Source organism: Pogona vitticeps, chromosome 8 (assembly GCF_051106095.1).
Source record: "Pogona vitticeps strain Pit_001003342236 chromosome 8, PviZW2.1, whole genome shotgun sequence".
Taxonomy (NCBI): domain Eukaryota; kingdom Metazoa; phylum Chordata; class Lepidosauria; order Squamata; family Agamidae; genus Pogona; species Pogona vitticeps.
This window is the reverse complement of record NC_135790.1, coordinates 17,263,076-17,289,855: the sequence shown is the minus strand read 5'-3', so window position 1 is coordinate 17,289,855 and position 26,780 is coordinate 17,263,076. Positions and strand designations below refer to the sequence as shown.

Below are 26,780 nucleotides of genomic sequence, written 5' to 3'. Positions count from 1 at the left end.
CCAATTTGAAGAGACCCTTGTCCAGCAGGCCGAGGCAAAGAGTCAGACCCGAAACCAGCAAAATCAGAGAGCTGGACAGGGGACAGATTGTATTTGTCTTCAATGTGGAAGAGATTGTCACTCTTGAATTGGCCTTCTAAGCCGCACTAGACACTGTTCCAAGACCTCCATACAGAGCACATTACCATAGTCTCTTGAGACTGAAGGATGCCTACTACTGCCTGGAAAAGGGGTCCCCATAAGTCAGAATTGACTTGACAGTACATGGTTACTATTATTCTATACAATTTGCCACATGCCTAAATGAAAATACAGAAGTGGCTGCAGCACTGTAGAGATATATCTGGTCACCTTCTGCTTTCATGTACCTTTGCAGTTGTACCTGTCACAAACTGAACACAAGCCTGGCCTGTATATCTAGAAGCAGATCTGGAAAACAGAATTCAAACAGAAATGCAATCCGTCTCACTTCTAACAATGATCTCAGTCTGTTTTCCAGATGCCACCTGTTCTTGATGGGCCACTTTAAGGCCCCTGCTCTCCCTTCTTATAGCTCTGTACATGGAAACTAGACTTGCACTGGGCAATCATTCAAACTGGGCTGGGATGGCCAACTCACGGCCCATGGGCTGCAGGCATGACACCCATTTTTGCACTCTCTGCAGCTGCCGCCATCTCTCCCTCTGCTGCCACCACCCCATTTACCACCACTGAATTTCAGCAATATGGTAGCAACAGCAAGAAAGTTTGCATAATCATTCAAAATAAGGTGTGTGGAGAGCACACACCTAATTTTAAGGCATAACTGTGCTTCCAAAAGCCTCCCAGAAATGCATTTTTTCTTTAAAACAAGGCGCATGTTCTCCTCTGCCATATTTGCTAGTTTCTATCTGAAGGTAGAATCTGATGAATATTCAACACAGTCCAACCTATATAATTTTTTTTAAAATTCAAAAGTCTTCTGAGAACTGAAGGTTACCATGTTGTTATAAACCACCAACGTTTGGTGAACCTAAAAGGATTTTTGGCATAAGTGAGATAATCAAACAGTGGCTTACCATTGCCTCGCACAGACCCAAGTCAATTTCCATGCTAGAGGGCACCCTTGAATCATGGTCTCCTGATTCCTTGACCATCCAATGTACCATGTTGGCTGTCATGGCAAGGGTTATCGTTGCTGTGTCAAAATCCTGTAGCATCATTGAACTCATCACCAGGGCACTTCGAATTAGGACCATCTTCCCTTGGAAAAAAGTTGTACTGGAGGAGAAAGACACACACACACACCCGTTTGTGGTTCAACCATTTCAGCTGCTATATCTTAACCATTTTATGTTGCTTGGTAAGGCCTAAAGAAATTCTTTGAAACATCTGTTCTTAATATCTTTCTGTTCAAATATATATATAAGTAGCATAATAAAGTGTGCATATCTCTTTCCAGAATGCAGGCTGTACGGAGATGAGGGTCACAATGAGAAACTGAGTTGAATAAATTCTTTTTTTTTCTTTTCAAAATTATCTGAATCAATAACTGAATGGAACTGGTAAACACCATATTAAATGCCATTTCAGTTCTTAGATGCTGTGAAATATTCACTGTTACTGTATAAGCATTGAACATCAACTCCTAATTACTTTTGTAACTTACTAGTTTAGCTACAAAGATCAAATATAATTTTTCATTTCAATATATTCAGAGAATATCTAGGTGAGTGTGTGTTGTGCATTGATTCGAATTATATATTTATTTATTTTCACTCACACACACACACACACACACACACACACACACACACACACACACACCATTAGGGTGAAACATTATTCTGAGGCATTTACAACCAATCATTAAAATATACATACTAAATAATAATTTAACAATAATTAAGAGATTAATAAAATAAAAACAAACATCACCAAGAACACTTATCTGAATGATGGCAGAACAGGGAGCGAAAGATCAAAATCAGATAATGTTGGTGTGGAAAGGTTCCCTGAATGTTATTGTTGTTTAGTCCTTAAGTCGTGTCCAACTCTTCTTGACCCCATGGACCAAAGCATGCCAGGCCCTTCTGTCTTTTACTGCCTCCCGGAGTTGGGTCAAATTCATGTTGGTACCTTCAATGACACTTTGGTGACCTTTCACGGATTGCTGCCTTATCATGGCAAAGGGGCTTGAGTAATTCAGAGAAGTTATGGGTTATGCTGTTCAGGGACACCCAAGACGGACAGGTCATAGTGGAGAGTTCTGACTAAACGCGATCCACCTGGAGCAGGAACTGGCAAGCCACTCCAATATCTTTGCCAAGAAAACCCCATGGACAGAAACAAAAGGCTCCCTGAATAGCAACGTTTTAAGTTGTCTTCTAAATTTTAGCAGGGAGGGGGCCAAATGTAGCTTTACCAGGATTGTTTCCGCAATACTGGAGCCAATATGAAGAAGGCCTGATCTTTCATGAAGGACGTCTGGGCCTCCCTTGGGGTGGCGACCCGGAAGAGCTTGGCAAGTCGATAAGATGACATGGGTAGGGCACTAACCAGATGTGAAGATTACTCAAAACCTTTTTCATTAGCAGCTTTCTAGGTTTTGCTACATAGAGATTTCTCATGAGGGCTTAGTCCCGCACCAGTGAGGTTTTTGCCTTTTGCCTGTTTTTTTTGTGTGCAGAAAACGGCTAAATTCTGCCCAGCACAATGCCCTTTCCAGTGAATTTTATCCCCAAAAGATGCTATTTTGCCCAGAAACTGTAAAAAAAAATCTGCATCGGGTGATAATTCTTTCAGAAAGCTACAGTCAACTTAATCACTGAGAAATCTGTTGAGATTTATGAAAAAGAAAAAAAATTGTACAAAGAAAATTTCACTGCATAAGAGTAAAGAGGCATTATTTTGGATCCCCTTTTTCTCTCTGAGAATGAGAGGCCGATCCACATCAACTGGCAAGCCAGTAGTTGGTACACCATGTTGCTTTTATGTGCAGTCAAGTCGCCTACGAGTCTTGGTGATCCTATGAATAAGCGTTCTCCAAAATGTTCTGTCCTGAGCCACCATGTTCAGTTCTTGCAGCTTCAAGCCTGTTGTCTCTTTTAAGGAGTCAAACCATCTCATAATCGATCTTCCTCATTTCCTGCTGCCTTCCATCTTTCCCAGAACTACTGTATCTTCCAGGGAGATCCTGCCTTCTCATGATGTGCCCAAAGTCGGACCGCCTTACTTTCAACATTTTGCCTCCAGAGAATTCAGGCTTGATTTGATCTAGAACTCACATGTTTGTCTTTCTGACAATCCAGAGCATCCACAAAGCTCTCCTCCAGCACCATATTTCAAATGATTTTTTTTCCCATTGGCTTTCTTAACTGTCCAGCTGTCACACCCATACATGGACATCAGAAATACAAGATGTGGATTATCTTGGTTTTCGTCTCCAGTGGTACAATTTTATACTTGATCTTTTCTAGTTCCTTCATTGCTGCCCTTCCTAGTCCCAATCTGATTTCTTCGCTGCAGTCTCCATTTAGACTTCCATGTTGCAACATGTGCTGTATTTTTCCATGTATAAGGTGATACTTTTGTCTAAAATCTTTAGAGTAAAATTGAGGATCCTCTTATACACGGAGGTAAGCTGAGGAGAGAACAAAAACAAGTGGAGGGGAAAGCAGGGATCAAAGCGATCCTGCAGTGTTTTGATCCCTTTCCCCCTACACTTGTTAAGCCCCACTTAGATTTCTTGGTTTTGGATTAGAAAAGTGGGGGGCATCTTATACATGGCGGTGTCTTATACACGGAAAAATATGGTGAGTGAGGGTTGAAGGAGAAACCAAAAGGTCACTTTAGGAATAAGCCAGAATTCAGACCCCAAAGGATTAACAAGAATGGAGCATCACACTGGGTCAGACATTCTGTTTCCATATGGAATAAATCGGGGTGGGATGGGGTTTATAACTCTTCTCACTCTATTGCAGGTTCTGGGGAATGATTTTCTGTCTGAAGAAGATAATCTTCTCTATGCATGGAAATTCTCCATGTGATTAGAAATATTCCAGAGATCCCAGTTCCACAGAGTGCCTCCATGGACAACGGAAACCATTCAGCATTGCCAACTATGTTGAATGACTCCCATCACTCATGTAGTGGTAAATATGGAAGGGTAGATGTTCATCATGACAATCCCCATTACAGGCCCATCTCCACTTCACACTCAATCAGTTGCCTGTTTGTGTCTTAGGAGCAAACAGCATGCTGCAAATAGCCCAAGACTACAAGAGGCAGCTCATTATGTTTCTAGAAAATCTCATCATCACAGCAGGAACTTTTGACATCTCCTGTGATTTCAATATACACTTCCTTTCTTGGGTGGTTGGCCTTCAGAGGAAAACCCTTGCTTTGTTTGTAAATAATATGTATGCTCAATTGCAGGGGTCTGCTTGAACCATGTCCCTGAAATGTTACCTGATTTCCAGCATCTAAGCACAGGCTATCCGCAATGCATAATTTGACCTTTAAAGCAAGAGAAGGTGTCAATATGTCATTAAAGTTATGTCAGATTTCTCCATAACCTTCACATTTGACGCCATTACTGACCTCAGAAGATGCCGGTGTGTCTCTCCATGCCTTATACTATTAAACTATGTCATCTTTTCGTTCTTTAGGCCTTTGGAAATTCAACATAAATTTTAATGCAACCCTTATTCATGGCAGAACCTGCTGGTTTTGCAATTCTTTCCCCCTCTCTCTGCTTTTAAGCTATCTGACATGTCAGGCCACTATAGAAGGCCAATTCCCACGTGTCCAGTTCTGATGATTGTGAAAGGAACGCTGCAGGCATACTTCATCATCAGAGTCTGGGAAGGTTATCAGGCAAACAGATGCATTTTAATCTCATGTACCAGGAGGTACCTGGGTCATTTATAAACTGGCTGTCCCGGAGGAGGGTAAGTTTCAGTCAGGAAGAGCCAGATCTCAGCATTCTTGGCAATGGTTTGTAGCCCTGTGATGGAAACACTGGAATATCCATTTAATAAAGACCATCTGGGAAGTTCGTTTGGGTGGTAGAGGCATGAAGAGAAACAGCCGCAGGCAAAAGCACCCACTTCGGGCTGAGCTGGCAGTTTCGCCAACTTGGACAGCCAAAGGCAGACGAGGCCGGCTGCCAGAGATTCAGAAGTACTACAAATCTGCTGTAGCTTGTGGTACACCTGCACATTTCTGCCATGCTTTGGCTGGCCAAAATGCTTTTCATTGCATTGCTCACTGCAAACGCTACGTCAAAAAAGTTGTCATTTGCTCCAGTTTGAGTTGTGAGCCTCACAGCTTGTCGCTCTCGCAAGAAAGGGAAAGGAAGAAAATGCTCTTTCTTTATTTTTTGCTCTTAATGAGATTTCCCTGCAGGATTTTTCCCCCTTATAGAATTTTTTTCAGATGACATGTGCTTCTTATTGATGGAAAAAAGGCAAAACTGCACAGGATTATTTCAACTTCCTGTGGAGAATAGCTCTCCTAAGTAGGATTCACCCAGAAAGAGCAGAAGAAACAGTAAGTGGAGCAGGACTATGACCAGTCCTGTACAGAATAGTATCTTTCCAGTGCAGAATTCACAAGAAAGGGCGTCAAACTGCAGGAGTTGGTTTGTAAGGTTTAGCTGGTGGAGGCAGCACCCACTTGTGGCTGGGAGCATCATTTTCATTCCTACAGTGCCCCAAAGGGCTGTTGGGTCACTCCAGAGCAGTGGTCTCCAGATATTCTTGGAGTACAATCCCCAGAAATCCTGGTCAGCACATGTAATGGTGAAGAGCTTCTGAGAATTTTAGTCCAAGAACATCTGGAGACCCAAGGTTGGGAACCACTGCTCTAGAAGGTGGAAAAATTTTAAAGAGCAAATCTCAGCCCTTGTAGCTCTTGAAAGATTCAGGACAGTCACCAGAACTGTGAGGGTCATATCAGCCTTCCTAGGATGCCAAACTGGGCATCAGTCCTGTCAGGAAAGAAAGAAAGAAAGAAAAATAATTTTCTGAGAGAAAATGTGTTGTCTCTGACGCATTTTTGGCATCACCTGGCAGGACAAAGTTCCAAATAGTGTAGTCCTGGAACAAGCTGGAATTGTTAGAATGTATACATTACTGAAACGTTACTGTTGGCTTGGGCTTGTCGTGAGAATGGCTGATGGTCGGATTCCAAAAGATCTCTTGTATGGAGAGAAACACAGGGAAAACGCCCCAGAGGGAGACCCCAGCTGTGATAGAAGGACATCTGCAAGCAGGATCTGAAGGCCTTAGGAATGGACCTCAACAGATGGGAAATCCTGGCATCTGAGCGTTCAGCCTGGAGGCAGGTGGTGCATCATGGCCTCTCCCATTTTGAAGAGACATTTGTTCAACAAGCGGAGGCAAAGAGGCTGTCCCGGAAGCAGCAAAACCAGGGAGCTGGACAGGGGACAGATTGGATTTGTCTTCGGGGTGGAAGGGATTGTCACTCTTGAATTGGCCTTCTCAGCCGCACTAGACGCTGTGCCAAGACCTCTCCTCAGAGCACGTTACCATAGTCTCTCGAGACTGAAGGATGCCTACTCTAAAGAAGCGAAAATTTCAGGGGTGGTTTGGCTTTGTTTCATCTCCCCACAGGCGGCCTAATGTGTAAATGCTACCCAGTCAGTTTTGTCATCTTTGTTCGCTTTTCGCTGAGCCTGCCATAAAGACCATGGAAAAACTTGTCATGGGGACTTGTAATACCTCAGGCCTCTATGTTTCATTTCCCCCCCACCCCATAAACTCTTGTCTCTGACTCAGAGAACCATCTCTCCCACTCTTCCAACCCCCCCCCCACCGCTTTAGATGAAGGTTGGCATCAATCCCGAAAGGCAGAGAAAGCAAAAATGACCTTTAACTAAATAACTCCCAGAGATGGGGAGTTTTGGCTACTTTCCATGAAGTCTGAGCCATGCCACTAATCTGTTATGTCTTTTGCAGTAATTTAGCACATTAGGACAGTCCTGGTTATGTTCTGTTTATTTTTCCTGATCCTCACAAAAACCATATTATAGCTGTAGGCTGGGTTGGTGGTGGAACAATGTCTTGTACTTAATGCTTTTAATGGGGGCGGGGGGGATACCAAAACACTGACAAGGGTTTTGAAATTGTGTTTTGGGCCATACATCTGCCATACAGCTGTTAAAAATAATGTCACTGTTTAATGAAGTGGCCGGTGATGTTACAGCCTGGGGGCCCGTTGTTTCAAAGGATTTGTGTGAAATCAGCAATAGTTCTTTTCTTTACCAAGAATCTGGACCCTTTCCTTGGGAAAGCTTCCCTCAGCTCTTTGCTGACCCCTTCCATCTCAAAGCTTGAATAACTCATGAGGAAATAGATTGCAATCTAGACCACGTGTGGAGTGATCTGGTGCAATCTATTTCTCAGTGATCACATAACGCAGAGGGAAATGTGCTGATTAGAGATGGAATATTTATATTCGTTAACATATTGTATTTGTATTCAGTGTGGAAGGCATGGTCACTCTCGAATTGGCCTTCTCAGCCATACTAGACGCTGTTCCAAGACCTCTATTCAGAGCACGTTACCATAGTCTCTTGAGACTGAAGGATGCCTACCCCCATGAATATCCCTGGCCCAGGTCTCCCAAATCCCCATGCCCACCTCCCAGAACCAACCCATCCACCTACGGGTCACGGTGCAGCATGAGTGGCCGTTGTCCTCTCCAGCAGGCCAATCTGCTACAAAGCCCAGCTGCCCCATCTCCACCTTCCTGCTCTTCTGGCCCTTCCAACCAGGGGGCGGGAGGATCAATCTCCTCGCTCAGCTGCCAAGTGGACAGAAGAGCAGGAAGGAGGAGACAGGGCAGCTGGGCTTCGTCACTGATTCGTGCGCCAAGCAGGATACCGGCCCCATGAGCTGCACCACGGCCCATAAGTGGATCGGTCAATTCTGGGAGGCAGGCCTGGGGATCTGGGACACCTGGGCCAGGGATATTCGTAGTCATTAATTTGTTAATACAAATATCCCATCTCTTGTGCTGATCTCTGCCCAAGTTGGACCTTTTATTTAATCCACTAGTAGAACTTCTACATTTTCAGGATGGGGCTAGAGCAGGGTTTCCCAAATTTTTCAAGTCGCAAGCCCCTTTCATAGCCAAGTAACCTGCGACCCCTCTCGCCATATCTGCATATAAATACATTTTAATGGGGTAAAGAAAATACATTAAAAATTGAATATAATTCTAACTTAATATTAAAGAATATTATTCTAACTTAATATTTAGTGGGGTTGTACTTGCATCTGAAGAACCCGCTTCCAAATTTGTGGCTGAATGTTTGTTAAACCCACTCGCCCCCTTTCCTGACAGTCCCTGGCAACCCCTGACAGAACCCACTTGGTGACCACCTTGGAGATCATTGCCCCATGGGGCAATTCCCCCAGCAGACAGCAGGGTCTTTTTAAAGGAGTTCAGTTTTGTTATAGCAACCTTTTACAGTGGGATCAGGTGCATGCTTTGGCAACCACCTCATTGCACCTTTACTTTTGACACTACACCTCCCAGAATCCTTCAACCGCCACAACCAGTGGGAAAATGCCAATATCCACAATGATCAGGAGATTCTGGGAGTTGTAGCTCTTTAAAAAAAAAAAAAGAAACTTTCTCTGTCTTTTAATTCTGCTTCTTCCATGGGCATCACCTGGGAGTATTCCCATGACTTATTTTATTTTATTATTTCAGTTATGCCCCTATTTTGTCCCAGTGTGGCTTACACACACACACACACACACACACACACACACACACACACACACACACACATCACACATAATATTAAAATGCAATCAAACATTCTCCCACACACAGACAGACACAAAGAAAAGGAAAGAAAAGTGTGTTGTCTCCCCATGACAAGTCCTTCATTTTCCAGCCCACTGAATTATCAAAAGTCTGCCTCAAGAGAAAAAATCTTTGCCTCCTGGTATAAAAACAGCAGGGAGGTTCAAACTTGGCTTCACTCATAAGCGAGTCCTACAGCCTTGGTGGGGCCACCAAAAAATGTCCTCTCTTGAGACTTCTCGCATGTACTGATGATATTGGTGGGACCTCCCCTGGTGATATCAAAAGGTCCTTCAGGTAAATAACAGCTCTTCTTCCTCTTCCTCCCACTTCTTCTTGGGGAGGTTCATGCTCATAGATATGGTCCTTCAAATAAATAACTAAAAATTTCCTTCCTTCCTTCCTTCTGCCTACATTCTACCTTTCCTCCAGTATTGTCCTTCCTGTTTAACCTAAACAACAGCTCTACGAGACGGGTCAGGCGGAGAGAGTATGTTGGGCCCATGGGCATGCCAAATATGAACTCCACTCTCCTGAGGTCTCCCCCAACATTTTCGCCACTACAGTGGCTCTTTGTGAGCAAGGAGTTGCAACCTTCCTCCCCCAATGTAAAGATGCATGTGGGAGGAGTTCTTGTCTATCACTTTACTGACAGGGAGAATAACTCTTCGTACATTTACGACGAATGCCACAGATTGTTAACAATGCTTGATTGTCTGCAACTGTTCTGCAACGTACTGCTAATGCATTTTTGTTAACGAAGTTGGAAATGTAGGTGATATTAAATATTATAAAGGAGTTTTTTAAAATAAAACATACTTTATGCATCAGTAAAATTTCCAGAGACAAACACACAAAAGCACACATACTATTTTCTTTCTTCAAAGAATTCAGGACACCGTCAGCTCAGGGAGACAGGAAGTATATTTACACTGGAGATTAATGTCAAATAAATGGAAATGTTGATCCAGAACCGTCTCCCAACCCTACTCTCTTCTATGCTGTGTGCTCTTGTCCCCCTAGGCATGTTCACTTCAGACATGTGGGGGAGATTCTTGTCAAATGACAGTCACTTCCTCTTCACATTTTACTTTGTTTGTAGGTCCCAGGGCACTTGGAAAGGGTTGGCTTTTAATGAGTTCTTATATAAGAGGGCTATTTAATTTGGATTGTGTGTGGGTGTTTTGTATTGTTATTCTTTAAATCTCCTAACCAACTGCAAGTACAATATGCATTTGGGAGTTTCCGCTTCAAGAGTGTTAGATTCATTTAGGAAAAGATTTAAAAGAAAAAAAACTAGCCAGTTTAAGACCAAAGGTAAAGCTGTCTCATGTTACACCTGGAAGTGGTATTTGTGCATTTTTAAAAAAGCCCTTCGGTCCTGCATAATAAACATTATATTTCCAATAATTGGACTAACTAGCTATTGGAAAGATAAACCAAATGCACAGTTACAAGATGGAATATATTTGGCTCAGCAGCAATTACAAAGAACTTAGAATTGTTGTAGATCAAAAGCCGAATATGAGCCAATAGTGTGACTGCAAAAATTGCAAATGCAATTTTAGGATGCATGAACAGAAATATAGTCTCCAAATCATGTGAAGTATTAGTTCTTCTGTATTCAGCCCTTGTTAAGCCTCATCTTGAGCACTGTGTCCAGTTCTGGACACTACACACTAAGAAGGATGCCAATAAACTAGAGCAAGTACATTGGAGGGCAACAAGGATGATCAGGGGTTTGGAAACCACACCCTAGGAGGAAAGATAGAAAGAACTGGGCATGTTTAGCCTTGAGAAAAGAAGACGGAGGGGAAATACTTTTCAAAGACAGTGATACAGATGAGGGAAAGGATCTGTTTCCCCATCATTTCAGAGTGCAGGGCATGGGGCAATGGGCTCAGAGCACAGGAAGCTGGATTTCAGATGAATATCAGGAAAAGCACCTTAACTGTTGGAGCAGTACAACAATGGAACCAGTTACTTTGGGAGGTTGTGAATGCTCCAGCATTAGACAGAAAGTTAGGCAGCCTTCTATCAGGTATACTTTAACCTGGATTCTTGCACTCAGCAGCGGGTTGGCCTCAATGGCTTGATATGCTCCTTCCAGCTCCCTTGTTCTTGTGATTCCAGTACCCCCTCCTTATCCACACTGCCTTAAATTACTTCCTACACACACACAAACACACACACACACACACAAGCACAAACACAAACACAAACACAAACACACAGAGAGAAGAATATATCTAACCGCTGGCAAAGAGGAGAGATTTTATCCCTCTCACACATATAATGCTTTAAAAGAACCATTCATTCGTTCGTTCGTTCGTTCGTTCGTTCGTTCGTTCGTTCGTTCGTTCGTTCGTTCGTTCGTTCGTTCGTTCGTTCGTTCGTTCGTTCGTTCTTTCTTTCTTTCTTTCTTTCTTTCTTTCTTTCTTTCTTTCTTTCTTTCTTTCTTTCTTTCTTTCACAGCGTGCAGCTGCAGGTGCACTTCCAAAGTGGAAAACACATGGAGCATTTGTAATGCCTTAAAATCAGACATGTTAAAACACAATAAATTAGGGGCTGAAATCCAGTGACAAGTTGCAATGAGAGTAGACCTGTTGAACCAATGATATTTATGATCTGACTGACCAAATATTCACTGATTCAATGGACCTACTTCAATTGAAACTTACAACTGTGTTTAAGCCACAGTATTCAAACACTATGAAATGCTTTTGCGTCAAATGCATTAAGAAGCAGGATTCCACACCATAAAGGAATGGTCACAAGCAGCATTGATGGCATTAATATGAAATGAAGTTCCACAATCTTGAAGCATCCTTCACATGTCTTTATCAGGAAAGGCCTGTCCTGATGACTATAAGACCTGATGAGGCTCATATGGGAAGATATAGTCCTTCACAGAGCCTGAACCCAAACCACATAGGGTTTGATAGGTTGCAGGCCTTAGAAAAAGACCAGTAGCTCCTGAACATAGATAGGTATGTTGTGGGTTTTTCGGGCTCTTTGGCCGTGTTCTGAAGGTTGTTCTTCCTAACGTTTCGCCAATCTCTGTGGCCGGCATCTTCAGAGGACAGCACTCTGTGCTGTGGTGTTGTTTGCTTGAGAGTTGAGTATTTATGGCTGTGAGATAGGCTTTTGTCCTTTTCAGGAGATGAGTGATTAGTGTGTCTTGTTGTGGGTGTATTGTTGTGATAAGGTGGAGAGATTATCTGTCACTGTGATTGATGGGTGTCATTAGCTGGTCTTTTGTGTGTAGTGATCCCCGGTCCTTGTGGCTGGGTACAGTTTGCTGACCTTTTGCACGCTGTATTTTTCGTGAATATACATAGGTACATTTATCTGTTTGCATTTCCAAACTCTGCGTCATGAACAGGGGAGGGACGAAAAATTTAAGAAGCTCTGTCACTCTTCTTACTTAGGCTCGTGGGCTCATCCATCATGGTCAGTAAACTAGGAATAGCACAGCACACTGGGAGGCTTCAGTGCCGGTTTAGCAAAACTTGCCATGCTGTGCTCCTTGATGCTTGTTTATTTAGCATTGCATGAAAGGATGTAAAGAATTTAGGATGAAAAGAACTTCACTAGATGTGACAGTTACAACACAAGAAGTGTTTCCCAGTTTCCCAAGATACACTATGAGAAAAAATGCACCTTATCAGAAGACAATTCATGGGAATTATAGTGTGTTACATGGGGGGGGGAAGCGCACACATTGATGTAGAGTCTGTAAGTGCAAACTATTAACTAAATGCAGTTTGTTTAAAAAATAGATACACAAGTAAGTTGAAATTAGGTTAAAATGTATGAATTAGGTGAAAATGTATATGAATTCCAGTGGAAGAACTAAAATCAACCTGTACAGCCTGGCACAAAAACAAGGATAAGAAGAAAATGCAGGTGAGGTTTGGAGAAATGGAACACAACTGAGATGGGATGATCCTTCCATCTTTTATGGGCAGCCAGGAAATGGCTATTGTTGTGGTACTACAACTCACAATAGTACCATGTAAAGCCTTTGTTGGAAATGGATCAAATGGCCCCTGAACATCCATGGCGGGTAGGGGGAGGAAAAATGTAAGTACCGTATCTGCGGCGTACAAGGCGACCGGCCGTATAAGACGACCCCCCTACAGAAGAGGCTGGGCGGGCCGCGGCAGGAGGAGGAAGAGGAGGAGGAAGAAGAGGGGAAGCAGGGGGTGGCGGGCGAGCGAGCGCACTGGCTCAGCAGCAAGAGGGAGAGAAAGAGGGCAAGAGGCTGAGTGGGTGGTAGCAGGAGGAGGAGGAGGAGGAAAAGGGAAACAGGCGGGTGGCGGGCAAGCGAGTGTTCTGGCTCAGCAGCGAGAGGGGGAGGAAGAGGGCAAGAGGCTGAGCGGAGCGCGGCAGGAGGAGGAGGAGGAGGAAAAGGGAAACAGGTGGGTGGCAGGCAAGCGAGCGCTCCGCTTGCTCAGCGGCACGGGGTGGCAGGCAGCCCGGCGGCGGGCTCTGGCTGCTCAGGCATGGCAGGCTGTGCTTCCCTCTCTCCATCCAGACCGACTGTCTACCTGCCTGCCTGCCTGCCCGCCTGCCTTCCTCCCTGGCCAGCGTGGCCCCACGTCACTCACTCAACGGCGGTGGCCGCGGCTCCTTCCTGGCCCAAATGAAGTGCACCCGGCATACAAGATGACCCCCCCACTTGGAGGCATGTTTTTTGGGCCCAAAAAGTCATCTTGTACACCGGCAAATACGGTAAATCTTGACACCCCTATGTGCTGGTCAATCTTCTGCCAGGGTGGGATAGCCTAGAGCAGTGGTCCCCAAACTTGGGCCTCCAGATGTTCTTGGACCTCGACTCCCAGAAATCCTGGCCAGCAGAGGTGGTGGTTGGCCTCGTGATGCAGTGGTTAAAACGCTGTACTGCAACTAAAAACTGTGCTCACAACCTGGGGTTCAAATCCCAGGTAGCTGGCTCAAGGTTGACTCAGCCTTCCATCCTTCCGAGGTCGGTAAAATGAGTACCCAGCTTGCTGGGGGGGGCAATGTGTAGCCTGTATAATTAAAAAATTATAAACCGCCCAGAGAGTGCTTGTAGCGCTATGGGGCGGTATATAAGTCCAATAAATAAATAAATAAATACGGCTTCTGGGAGTTGTAGTCCAAGAACATCTGGAGGCCCAAGTTCGGGGACCACTCGCCTAGAGTAAGGGTCTTGTGCAGATATAGACCCATACGAAGGCTACATGCCGTGGCATGCTATTTGGATCATAAAAATAATATTTGTTCAGACCATGCATGTGTGGCCATTGGGGAACTGGATGCCATAGGCCTCTACCAATGTATTTTTAAATTGCTATTAAGATCAGTAGTGTTTATAAGATGACCATCTGTCTGACTGTGTATTTTCACATTATACCTTTCTGTGTTTTTAATCCTGCCAGGGGTTACTTGGACTCCTAGTTTTGGGATGAAAGTGGGACCTTAATCAAATAAATAAATAAACATACTGTATGTCTAAACGTCCCATAGCATTTGCGAGGGGGACAGTGGGGGGGGATTACAGTTCTAGGATATTGTCTGGATCGTGTTTCACAGTAGCCCTTCCCGCAGCACCACAGCTTTTACATCCCAAAATAGGCACAGGATTGTGAACGTGACAGATAACTTTTCAGAGGTCACCATCATACAACGGTTGTTGTTGTTTTTAAAAATTGGTTGCAAAGCAGCAGGAAGAGGGTGTTGAGAGGAACTCCATCATTCTGTCTTGGGGAGTTCATGTTCTCCCTAGGAAGAGAAAACACACTTCAAGATTATGTCTTTCTTGGCCAGGCAGCCAAGCTAAACGCCGCAGCTCCGCTCTGGATAGTTATTTCTTTATTTCTCCAGAGAAACCTCTGACAGTTCTAGAAGGGAGGTGGCTTCCTGCTCCAACAAGCCTGCCGGATCTTTTCCCTGTAGCCGAGCGAGCAGGAGAAATGGAAAAGGGGGGGGGGACCCTAATGTTCTCTTGCCCCTATTATTTTAGCACTAATACTTTCATCCTGTGTTTATTTTCAGAGTGTGGCAAGTGTTTCGACTGCTGATGCTGATGCTGCGGGCGTGTGTGTGTGTGTGTGTGCGCGCGCACACTGGTACAAGGGGGGGCGCTGGTGTGCACACCCCGGCCAGCGTGCATGTGTGTTTGTTTTAGAAGTGTTGCTGGATGGGGATGGGACGAGGGGGGCGGCCGGCTGAGATTGCCAACAGAGCCGCTTAGGAACAGACCAAGCGCTGTGTTTGTTTACTTAGCTGAGTGGGGTTGAGGGCTGGGAAAGGGGAAGAGAGAGAGAGAGACAAGTGCAGGCCTGACAGACCCTCTTTCTAAGCCAGAACTAAAATAAACGGCACAGGAGGGAAACAATCACTCCTGGAGGTGAAGGTTCTTCGGCCAGGAAGCTGGGCTGAATACAGCTGTCACTGGGGCATCCTTCTGGCCCCGTTTTCCAAAGAGGGTTTGATTAAGACACACCGAGGCCCAAGCGATGTCAACTTCAAGAAACACCCTAACCATTGTGATATTTTTACAGCATTGTTTCGTCTTCTGTCATTTTGACTATTTAGAGACCCCTTGTCATCTTGGGGTCTAAATTTTAATCGACTTAGTTTGTGCATAAATATGGCATAGTGGCTAAGCATGAGATTTTTGGGGACTCCCCCCTGCAGATCCCATTGGAAGGACAGATCCTGAAACTGAGACTCCAATACTTTGGCCATCTCATGAGAAGAGAAGATTCCCTAGAAAAGACCCTGATGTTGGGAAAGTGTGAGGGTAAGAGGAGAAGGGGACGACAGAGGACGAGATGGTTGGACAGTGTCTGCAAAGCAACCAACATGAATTTGACCGAACTCCTGGAGGCAGTGGAAGACAGGCGGGCCCAACGTGCTGTGGTCCATGGGGTCACGAAGAGTCAGACACAAGTAAACAACAACAAATCCCATAATTCTGCATTATAGCAATTTCACCTGAGAGTTTGACACTTAAATGTAGCTCACCCAGGAGAAAGGCCTAAGCTTTATGGCCCAGCTAGGCTTAACTCTTGTCTGGCTTTCTGTTCAGAATGGAACATAAGAGCTTCCTTTCAATATAGTCTAGGCACCTAGCTAGGCTATAAAGGCTCCCCGTTGAGACCTTCATACAATCATACAATCTTCTTACAATTTGGCATAGTGCTAGTTCAGTTAAAAAAAAAAAATTAAAGCAAATTGCAAGGGAAGCTTTCCCTGCAGCCCGACCCATTGCACATGGAGAAAAACAGACAGAGAGATGGGGCTGGAGAAGGAGAGTGAACCCACAGCTGGGGCTGGCAAGAGAGAAAACACACCAATGATTGGCAAAGAGAAACTGACCAGAGAAATTGACGAAGATAAGCATCTTCTAGGCTTGCAGAAAAGGGAACTCTTTCTCCCGTCCAACCTTTCTCTCTCTGCTGCCTCCCGCTTCAGATCAGACTGCAAGGGTTTCCTGCAGCCCAAAACCCATGATCCTGGCATCCATTACTTGACCACCCCCACAGACATAAAGGCATTCAGATATAACAAAATGATTTAAAATACAGTGGTGCCTCGCTTAACAATTTTAATTGGTTCTGGAAAAAACATCGCTATGGGAAAACATCGCTAAACGAAACGCGTTTTCCCATGGAGATGCATTGAAAACCAGATAATCCGTTCCAATGGGAACAGATTGCCATCCTTAAACAAAAATCACCATAGGAAACATCGCTAAGCAAAATGCGGTTCCCCCATTGGAATGCATTGGCACCTTTTCAATGCATTTCAATGGGGGAGGGAAAAAATCACCAAAAATTCAAAAAGAGGCAGAACAAAGCCAAATTTGGTTAACAAAGGGTTTATTAAGTGCACTAACGATTTCAAGCACTCTAAGCCCTTTTTAAACAATTTAACACCTTTTAACAATAGCGAAAATGGAGTTGTCAAAAACATCGCTAAGCGAAACAGGGGGACCTAAACTGTCATCGCTAAGCGAAGCAAGGTCCCAAACATCGCTATGTGAAATTTCCCCATTGGAAACATCGCTAAACAGAGCACAAGATCGCTCCTAAAACCTCATCGCTAAGCGAATACATCGTTAAACGAGGCAATCGCTAAACAAGGCACCACTCTATATTGATTTCACAAGCAATTCAAAATTAATGACCCCCTCAATGGGCCTACTCTTGTGTGACTTACTACACTAAGCAACAGGATTTCCGCCTCTGAATGGAGGAAAATGTGACAATAGCAGATTTGTACATCTAGGCTAAGAGGGCTTGACTCTTAAAGGCTGGGGTTTAAATCCCTGTGCATTCCTGAGAATCTGCTTGTCTCTGCAAACTACATGCCTGGCTGGTACAGCCTCATCCTCTCCATGAGAGGTGTAGTTGTATCTCTTGAATTTGGCTAGTGCAAGAACTGGATGAGAATTCCATTTCAATTTATTTTTGAAGTATTGAGTCAGATACTGCAGTTGCCTTGAACGCTTGTTTAGAGTTACAGTAAGTTAGTTCTGACATAACAGCACATAACACATAAATATACAGGCAATGACAGGAACTGCTTGATAGCTCAGTAGTTTAGGTATTGGGCTGTGAAGCCGGAGTTTGGGGGTTCAATTCCCATGGATGGTGACTTGGACTCAACTCAGGGTTGTTGTTGTTTTTCAATGACTTAGACCTGACTCAGAACTCAGAACCTACCCAGCCACTCTTTTTTTTTCCCCTGGGAAGAAACTTGTTTTTAATAGGGACTTGGGCTTGGGACTTGGGACTCAGGACTTGATACCAAAGACTTGGACTTGAGACTTGGTACGAAAGATTCAGATTCAGACTTGGGACTCAGGCACAAGGACTTGCCAACATCCTTGCCAATTCCCCATTGTGACTCTTTGACAGAGGCTGGACTCGATGATCCATAGAGTCTCGTCCAGCTCCGCACTTCTCAGATTATTATTATTATTATTGAGATTATTGTGCGGCCAATGATGGCTGAACTCAAAAATGCTGGGAGCAACTTTAATGATACTAACGTACTCTAGCCCACATCTCATCTGTCCCATCTCGGTCCACTTCCTATTGCGCTCTTGTCTCTTTGGACCCGCCATTCTTTGAAACCTGCATTCTCTATTTTGTTCAACCCCCTTTGGTAGGCATTGTAATGTAGCCCTTCCTGCCACTAAGTTGTTTTTTTTTTCAGGTGAGAGAATAAAAGAGGAGAGGGAAGCCTTGTTAAATTTTTGTACATGGCTAAGGCAGGAAGTTAAAGGCAGTTGAGATTCCCCGCACCACTCAGCAACTCCCTTTCTTCCTCCTCCTTTTTCTTTTCAGGGCAAAGGGGAATTGCACAAAGATCCTTTTCTTTCCTGTCTCAAATCTTATTCGAAGTGTCCTGGGGCTGCATCAATAGCAGCTGGGCTGCAGGTAAGCTGGTTCCTGGGATCCTAACTGCTTAGGACAAGATATGCAGGTGTGTGTTAACCCCTGGCAACTTTACTCTGCTCATGTTAACTGCAAACAAAGACGAAGACTTTGCAGCCCTTGTTCCTGGAAATGCCCCCAGTCTCCCTGCCTCCCCGCCCCCCATTTCTGCTCTTTTGCCTATGTCTTACTGCAAAAGAAAGCTGGTTATGTAGGGCATCCCCTGCCACAACAATGATACACGTTCCTGCAGCATATTTCACCTTTCATATTTAGGACAACTGTTTAGGACATTAGGGCATGCATGCCTCAAAAAGCTTGGAGGAAAACAGGGCATGGATTTGTTCATTCGTATCGCCGACACGACATTTAGAAATGATGACTGTAATTTAGTTATTGTGCATCCCACTTGAGTGAGGAGGACTGGGACCAGGTGTCCTTAATACTTGCTAGGTGTGCTGTCCACGTGCTCACCACGGATGGGCAACATCAAGGTTCCTGATGTCTTCCCACTTTATGGCCCTTTATCGCTAAAGCACATTTGGTCTGGACAATCCTTTGAATAGAAAATGCCTTCAAAAGATGGATAGACTTGGAGCAGCCCTTCTGAAAGAGGAGCCACCCCCCAAAAAAGAGGACATTGGCACCTCTTGTCATATCTAACCTCATATGGTGCACAACAAGCAGTAGTCTGCATAGCTGGCTTGTTGTTGTTACATGCTGTTTAATCATCTCCGACTTATGGAGACCCTATGAATGGACAATCTCCAAAATGTCCTGTCCTAAACAACCTTGCTCAGCTCTTGTAAACTCAAACCTGTGGCTTCCTTAATGGATTTAATTCATCTCATATTTGGTCTTCCTCCTTCCCTGCTGCCAATTACTTAGAATTATTTTTTTTCCAGTGAATCGTGTTCTTCTCATCATTTTTACCTCCAGAGAATATCCAGGCTTGATTTGATCTAATGCCCACTTGCTCGTCTTTCTGGCAGTCTAAAGCATCTGCAAAGCTCTTCTCCAGCACCATATTTCTAATGAATAATCTAATCAAGCCTGACCTTTCACATGGAAATGACTTCTGCCAATATCATGAAGTTGCTTAATAAGTGAGCCACTTCAGGATATTGGCAAATTAATAACTTCCCCTGCTTGGCAGAGGGCAGGGGACGTGAAAGCAAATTAATTTTTTGACTATGTAAAAGCCATTGCTGATGCACTGCATCAGTTATATATATATTTTTAAAGCCCTTTCTCTTAAAGGGCCAGTCAAGAAACTGCCTGCAGCCAAAGCCACTGCCATGGATTTGACTGTGAGTAGTGTCTCAATTGGACCTTTAAGGTGAGGCAAAGGATGTACTGTATTATTATTTTTAATTGTTATAACGGATGTGGTTCATCAGCAATAGTCTAACTACAGTGTGGAAAAAATCTCACTTCTGATTTGCCAATATTCTGAAGTGGATACATTGCCTTTGGACATCAAGGTCCCAAGGGACTCATTGCAATTGATAAAACCTCTTGAATTTGGATTTTTTTTTTTGTGCTTACAGCTCTAGACAAGAGTCAATGAGCCCACCGACCTGCTAGAGAATCCCGTACACCTCTCAGACACAGATGTACTGCCTTCTGTCCAGTTCAGTGGATTAGAGAGAAAACTACCCCACTATCAGAAATTGAGTGGGGGGGGGGAATCATTTTTTACTACAATTCCCAGAGTCCCCCATCCAGCATGGCTCAAAACCCATGCCCACGTTGACAAAGGATGCCATCAGATGCTTGATCACACTGGAAAGGGCTGTTTTCATGGGGCAATCCTCCTTTAAAGCATACCTTCAATTTGCCATGGAATTGTTCCAGCATAGCCCCCCAAATGGCAGCCTTATATGTGGACCCAAAAGGTCCAACAGGGGCACAGATAAGGGTAGGGCTGGAAGACAATTCCCCATAGGTTTGCTGGGGTTTCTGGGAGTTGTAGTCCAAGAACACCTCTGTTACCTAAGACTGGGAACAATTGCCCTAAGAGAATGTGATCAATATTGCACAACAACTAACAACTCCAAGCTGTGTTGGTAATTTTACATATGGGGTCTGTAGACAGCCCCCGAATTTGGCAACAGAGAACATTTCCTTGTTGGAAAACAGTCACTAACCCATATCCTTTTCCTATGAAACAAAAGCGAATCTCTCTTTGGGTTCCAGTTTATTTGGTCCTTCTATTTGTCGTTGACCTGGGCAAATTAGGATAATTCTGCAACACAGTGAACAGCTTTGTGATTTGTGCGAGGATATCACTTTCCCAGACTCGTTTCAGAGAGAGTCGAGGCGGGTGTTGTTCTGGGGGTTCTCCCCCTCTCTAGCCTTTGATCCAGTTCATTGCTTGCTACATCTAATTTGAGACACCAGTAAACACATCTTGAATTTGGGTAGAGTTATGACTCCCGCCTTTTTCATTCGCCACTTGGCTCCTAGCCAAAGGAGATGTTCTTGGCTTCTTTGCTGGCCAGATGTGAGGAGGAAAAGTGGGGAAGGGGGAGCCTGTTGTTTCTTGACAAAAAAAAGTTGTTGGGTACATCAAGAAAAAAAATGTTTTCAGCAACGAGTAAGTGACGCATGTAGAAGGTGATCCATCTTCATCAGGCTAACTCATCCCAGGAAAGAAATGAGAAAGTTGTATCATGCACGCCTTTCGTCTGTGTTTTAGCGTGGTTGCTGCAGGATTTCATCTGCAAACGTTGTTTCAGTTTGGGGAAGCCTCCTTTCTCGTCAGTCTCATTTTCTTTTACTCTCCCCGTCTTACAGGCACAGAGGTGGAAGGGATGGACAGACAGACAAAGGGACCAACATGGTGGGAGAGCTTATCGTACCAGATTGACTTCAAAGAGAAGGAAGCACTAGAGGGCTCAGTTCCATCCTTTGGAATAAACCAAGACAAAAAATAAACCCTTCCTCCAGCAGGGGAAAAAAGATCAAGAAAGTCAAGGGGGAAATCACTGAACAAATTCAGACGAGTATTATATCATCTGAATAGCAGGTAAAATGCAGAAGAACACAGTAAGGCACCACATACTTTTTAAGGAGAAAGGTGGGATAAAAATTAAAAAAAAAAAGAAAGAAATATCAAAACAAATGACTATCAGGATAAACCCTCTACATTACTTTTGCTACTTTTAAAATGTAACTTCACTACAACCTTGTTACCCTAAAAGTAACTAGTTATGGGTAACAATATTTGTATGAGCCTACCAAAGGTCATAAGTATCCATATGTATGCAAATTTCATTCGCAGCAACCGACTCCGATCTCCATCAACCAACTTTTCCTCTAGTTTTCCAGTGTACTCTGTGGGAGCGCCGTTCCTTGTGTGCTGGGTTCTGCAGCAACTGGAAGCCAAGGGGCCTTAACACTTGCTCGGCTGCGCATGCCCGATGCAGCGCTTCATGCCCACGCGGCTTAGAGGGAACGTTGTGTGAGCATAGATCTAAAGGTTTCCTTAACCAGACCGTTCGACCTGTTCTTGTCTAGTGCTCCCTCTTTACTGGTCTCACTTTCTTTCTTCTAGCCTGACTCGACCACTGCCAGGGGTCTGAATTATTTGGAGGATTTAGGAAAGTATTGTTAGCCCAAGAACAAAGGATATATATATATCCTGTGGCTTGCGAAAAGGCCAGGTGTTAGTCTCTTTAATCTTTCAGGTCAGAGGTCAGCATCTTCAATACTGGAAAGATCAAGGAGAAGGTGGAAGTGAAAAATGGTTCCCAGAATGGACTAAAAGAGGACTTCTTTCTTTCTTTTGTTCTTTCTTTCTTTCTTTCTTTCTTTCTTTATTCCGTCAATATTTCCTCTTTCTTTCTTTCTTTCTTTCTTTCTTTCTTTCTTTCTTTCTTTCTTTCTTTCTTTCTTTCTTTCTTTCTTTCTTTCTTTCTTTCTTTCTTCATTCCGTCAATATTTCCTCTTTCTTTCTTTCTTTCTTTCTTTCTTTCTTTCTTTCTTTCTTTCTTTCTTTCTTTCTTTCTTTCTTTCTTTCTTTCTTTCTTTCTTTATTTCTTATAATTTATTTGAAAAATTCAATGCCTTATATAGTTGAAATTGTCTTAGGGACAATACATGCAAACTAGTTTTCATATCATTGTAAGTTAATACAAAACTAAGGTAAAGGTAAAGGTTCCCCTTGACAATTTTTGTCCAGTCGTGTTCGACTCTAGGGGGCGGTGCTCATCCCCGTTTCCAAGCCATAGAGCCAGCGTTTTGTCCGAAGACAGTCTTCCGTGGTCACATGGCCAGTGCGACTTAGACACGGAACGCCGTTACCTTCCCACCGAAGTGGTCCCTATTGATCTACTTGCATTTGCATGCTTTCGAACCGCTAGGTTGGCGGGAGCTGGGACAAGCGACGGGCGCTCACTCCGTCACGTGGATTCGATCTCACGACTGCTTGGTCTTCTGACCCTGCAGCACAGGCTTCTGCGGTTTAGCCCGCAGCGCCACCACATCCCTAGCTTATAAGAATTCATATACAGAATCTTCTTAGGTCTCTGTTTATCTCTATCTCTTCCTCTCTCCCCTCCTCTCTCAATATTTCCTGAATTTTCTCAGGAAATTCTTCCAAAAATAAACATTGGAGTGAGACATAAACATGGGATGATCACTCCACTCTGTTTCTAGGTCTACTTCAAAAGGTTTACCTTGACATATAAATAAATGGCTTGAGGCCAGGCTTTTTGGATGACCACCATCCTTTCTATTTAAAATTGTAATATCTTGGGCCAGACAGGTGATAAATATGACAGAGCCTTTTTAGATGTGGCACCCTTTCTGTAGGTATCCTTGAGAATTATTCCCCTACTTAGGAGGCAAGAAAAGAGGGAATGGGTGAGAAAAAAAATTGTTTGGCTTCCATTTTAGTGGGAACATACTGAAAAGTCACACTTTTCAACCAGCATTTGAATGCAATTGCCGTCTGGACCGTTTAACACGATCCACTGCTGATTTATACCAAGAATGGAAAGCATTTCTTCTTCTACATCTCCCCTTACCATTCTGGCCCCACTAGTTGAACTTTTACAAGGTGACATCAAAAACACAAGGACAGTCGAAGGTTTTCCCACACTGTCCAATTCTGACATCAGCCTCTTTCCAGCCTCTTTCTGGAAATGGTGGCCATTAAACCTGCAATCCCTTTGTGTATTTGCTCTGTTGATAAACTCTTAACTGTTCCCCAAGATGTTGACAATTTACTTACCTGGTAAAAATAGTTTCATTCTCCTTTTGGCGAATGTCAATATGGTTTTCTGCTGCCGATAGTGGTTTTCTTTCACTGTTTTGATAATTTAACTCATTGTTTTTGGGCTCTGTGGCTTTTTATTGGTGGTTTTAAGAGTGCTTTATATGGATTGTAAGCAGCTGCCCTGAATATATTTTGCAGTAGGTCAGGTTGAAAATATTTTAACTAAGTAAATCTTCCAAGGAGGGAAAAGGGAGGATAAGGCCTGAGATAATGTTTGGAATAAACAAAATCTGAGCTAAAGAAAAGAAATATTCACTTAAACCAATTCATCACCTTTCAGATTTCACCACATATATAAAACATTTTCTCACTTCTCAAGTAAAAGCCTTCGAGAATACATCTTCTCAGTGTTAGAGAGGCTGATTCCCATCTTAATACGTGGTAGAAATACTTTAATAAACTTTGGGCCTCTGGTTAATACTGAAATAAGTAAAGCTGTGTGTTATGATTTGATTTCAATTCCAAAGATATCCTTTCTTGGGATTTTTGGTGGCGGTCTTAATAACGTGTCTCATGAAGACAAATAGTTTTCTTTTCTTCTTTTCTTTTCTGGTCAGGATCATGTTTAGAAATCATTTATAAATGAAGAAAGCTATGTTCCAACTCTGCTTCCTTAGTCATACATAGGTTTATAGGACTTAAGTCTTGATAACTGGATTGACTTGCAAAATATGGGTTTGGAATATACACTCAGACTCATTTATTGATAAATGGTTTAGTTAATTTATAATATTTTTACAAGAATAACCAATAATTATCCAAAAAAAGCATTGTTGTAAGATCTCATAAAAAGGCCTTTTAATTCAAGTCACTACTTTTTCTAAACCTGTGAATACTTTAATTATTATCTTAATTTTGTTCTTACTGTATTGTTGAACTTGGGTCTGTAACCACATAATAAATGATTTCAATCGATTTGATAGCATTTCCCCAAGTCAAAACAGGTCATTTTGGAGGGGGCTAATTATGAATTAGACTAAAGCCAAACACTTTGTTGTTGTTTAGTTGTTTAGTCGTGCCCTTCATGACCCCATGGACCAGAGCACACCAGGCCCTCCTGTCTTCCACTGCCTCCCGGAGTTGGGTTAAATTCATGTTGGTCACTTTGATGACACTGTCCAACCATCTTGTCCTCTGTCGTCCCCTTCTCCTCCTGCCTTCACACTTTCCTAACGTCAGGGTCTTTTCCAGGGAGTCTTCTCTTCTCATGAGATGGCCAAAGTATTGGAGCCTCAGCTTCAGGATCTGATTAGTCACACCCAGAACAGACCCACTGAATCAGTGTGTGTTGACCTATCAAAATCCTAATGGATTCAGTGAGACTGCCCCACTACAAACCTTGCATCTTGGTTATTATTATGAAGATGCGCCTTAATTAATCAAAATATTCCATTGTAGTTAAATGGGTACTACCATTTTTGGTCTTCCTCAGATGTATGCACAGTAGAGATGTTGACAAGACTTTGGGTTTGAGTCCCAAGTCCAAGTCTGAGGTACCAAATCCCAAGCCCCAAGTCCAAGTCTCTATTAAAAAGAAGTTTTTTCCCCAAGCAGCCCAGGTAGGTGGGCTCATCAGCCTAGGAAGGCAGCCCATCTAGGAGAAGGAAAACTCAGATTCCAAACCTCCACTGCCTTGTGGCTATATCAACTGATGGAAAAGGCTTCAGGAGTCAACCTCAAGGCAAAATCCGGAGCCGGAGTCCTAGAGGCAGTTTGTGTCGTTCTGGCAACTCCTGTGACATTGCTGGAACCAATTGCATTGGCTCTTGCCTTTCCATTGGACTATTTCAGCGACGTGGAGGGGGGGATTTGCTGCTTGGGTAACAGCCTAGCCTCCATATTATTTTACCCAGGCTTCGTGCTCTGGAGAGCACACTCCAGCTTCACATACAGCACCGAAGTTCTCCATACAGAGCACATTACCATAGTCTCTCGAGACTGAAGGATGCCTTCCCCAAGAAAAAAGGAGGGGTGGGTGGGTTACAAGTAGAGATAGACATATTCATACTTCTATATGAATGTGAATACTCCCACACAGCTGGACGTAACGAGGGCCCAGCCCCTTGGGGCCAGACCGTTCACTCATGCATCCACTGCTCTCCAATTGCACTGGAGTTTGTGGTCAACTGTCCACTCCTGGCAGAAGGAAAGACGACAAGTCTCCCTGCCAGGCTGACAAGTGGATAGCTAATTGTGAGCTCCAGAACAATTGGAAGGGAGAGCAGAGCCAGCGGAAGCACCCTGGTTACGTCCAGTTGTGCGGGGGTATTCATATGCGAATACCCCCATCTCTAGTTACATGTTGTGAGTTGAGTCCAACTCATTGAAAAAAAGAAGAGTCAAGTCCGAGTCAAGTCACAGGTGCAACTTAAGGCCAACTTGACAATGAGTTCCACAACTTGAGTTCCCGTCCCTGAGGCACAGCCGTTACTGGCAGTTTTGGTGTCTGTCTGGACTTTCGTTGCCCAATTCGTTAAGCATGGGATTGTCATAAGCAAGGAAGGGAGGAAGAAACAGAGAGAAATGTCCAGATCTGAGAAGGTGTTGCCCAGACTGATTCAGCCCAGAGCCCGTGTGTTTGGTGTTTATCCAAGAATAAAGGAGCTGGAGGTGGCATACAATCTTTCAGTTTTGCCTGTATATACTAGTAAGTGTTTGCGGAAGAGGATTTTCATCCCAGTGACCTAGAATCCCAGATTCCCAGCTGTTTCCTGACCACAGTATAGCCAGAGCACTGGCATGACTGGAGAGACCTGGAAGGAGGAGCACTTTGTCCCCTGTGAAGCATGTCGGTGCTGGAGGATGAATGGGATGCAAACATATGGCTTCGTTTCTCTGCACTGTCACTTTGCTAAAGCGAGTAGGAAAAAATTAAATTGTGCTTCTGTGCAAGCAAGAAAAGAGCAAACGGTTGAGATAAAAACAGTCTTGCATGCTTTCTGACACTGGGTATCAGGTGGAATAAAGGCTTTTTGTATCTAAGAGATTTTCCTTTTCCTCGAGGGGAATGAGTTTGGACCCTTTGAAGTTTTTGTGGAGACAACTAAAATTCCATTATTAAAAACTGATCATTTGAAACAAGAGATGTTCTCTGGTAGGCTTGTGAAAGTGCAAAGGATAAGCCTACTCGCACTACACGGCTGTTTATGTAGCCTCATATTGTGCTGGCATTTTGCTTTCCTCACCACATCACATTGTTACCACCAAATCACACTCATGCGTAGCTTGCGGTCCAC

The 26,780-nt window shown here is 43.7% G+C and overlaps 1 long non-coding RNA gene across 3 annotated transcripts in view; it reads right to left on the bottom strand.

The window, feature by feature from the left end:
• LOC144584205 (uncharacterized) overlaps positions 1–25,490 on the bottom strand; it is a 45,473-nt gene extending 19,983 nt beyond the window's left edge. Inside the window, exon 1 of one of the 3 annotated variants that reach the window (XR_013538311.1) lies at positions 23,500–25,490. This is a non-coding gene — a long non-coding RNA (uncharacterized LOC144584205). Of the gene's footprint in view, positions 1–1,058; positions 7,632–23,499 lie in introns of those variants that run through there. The other 2 variants (XR_013538313.1, XR_013538310.1) reach the window with 2 other exon arrangements.
• Between the last annotated feature and the right edge of the window lie 1,290 nt (positions 25,491–26,780).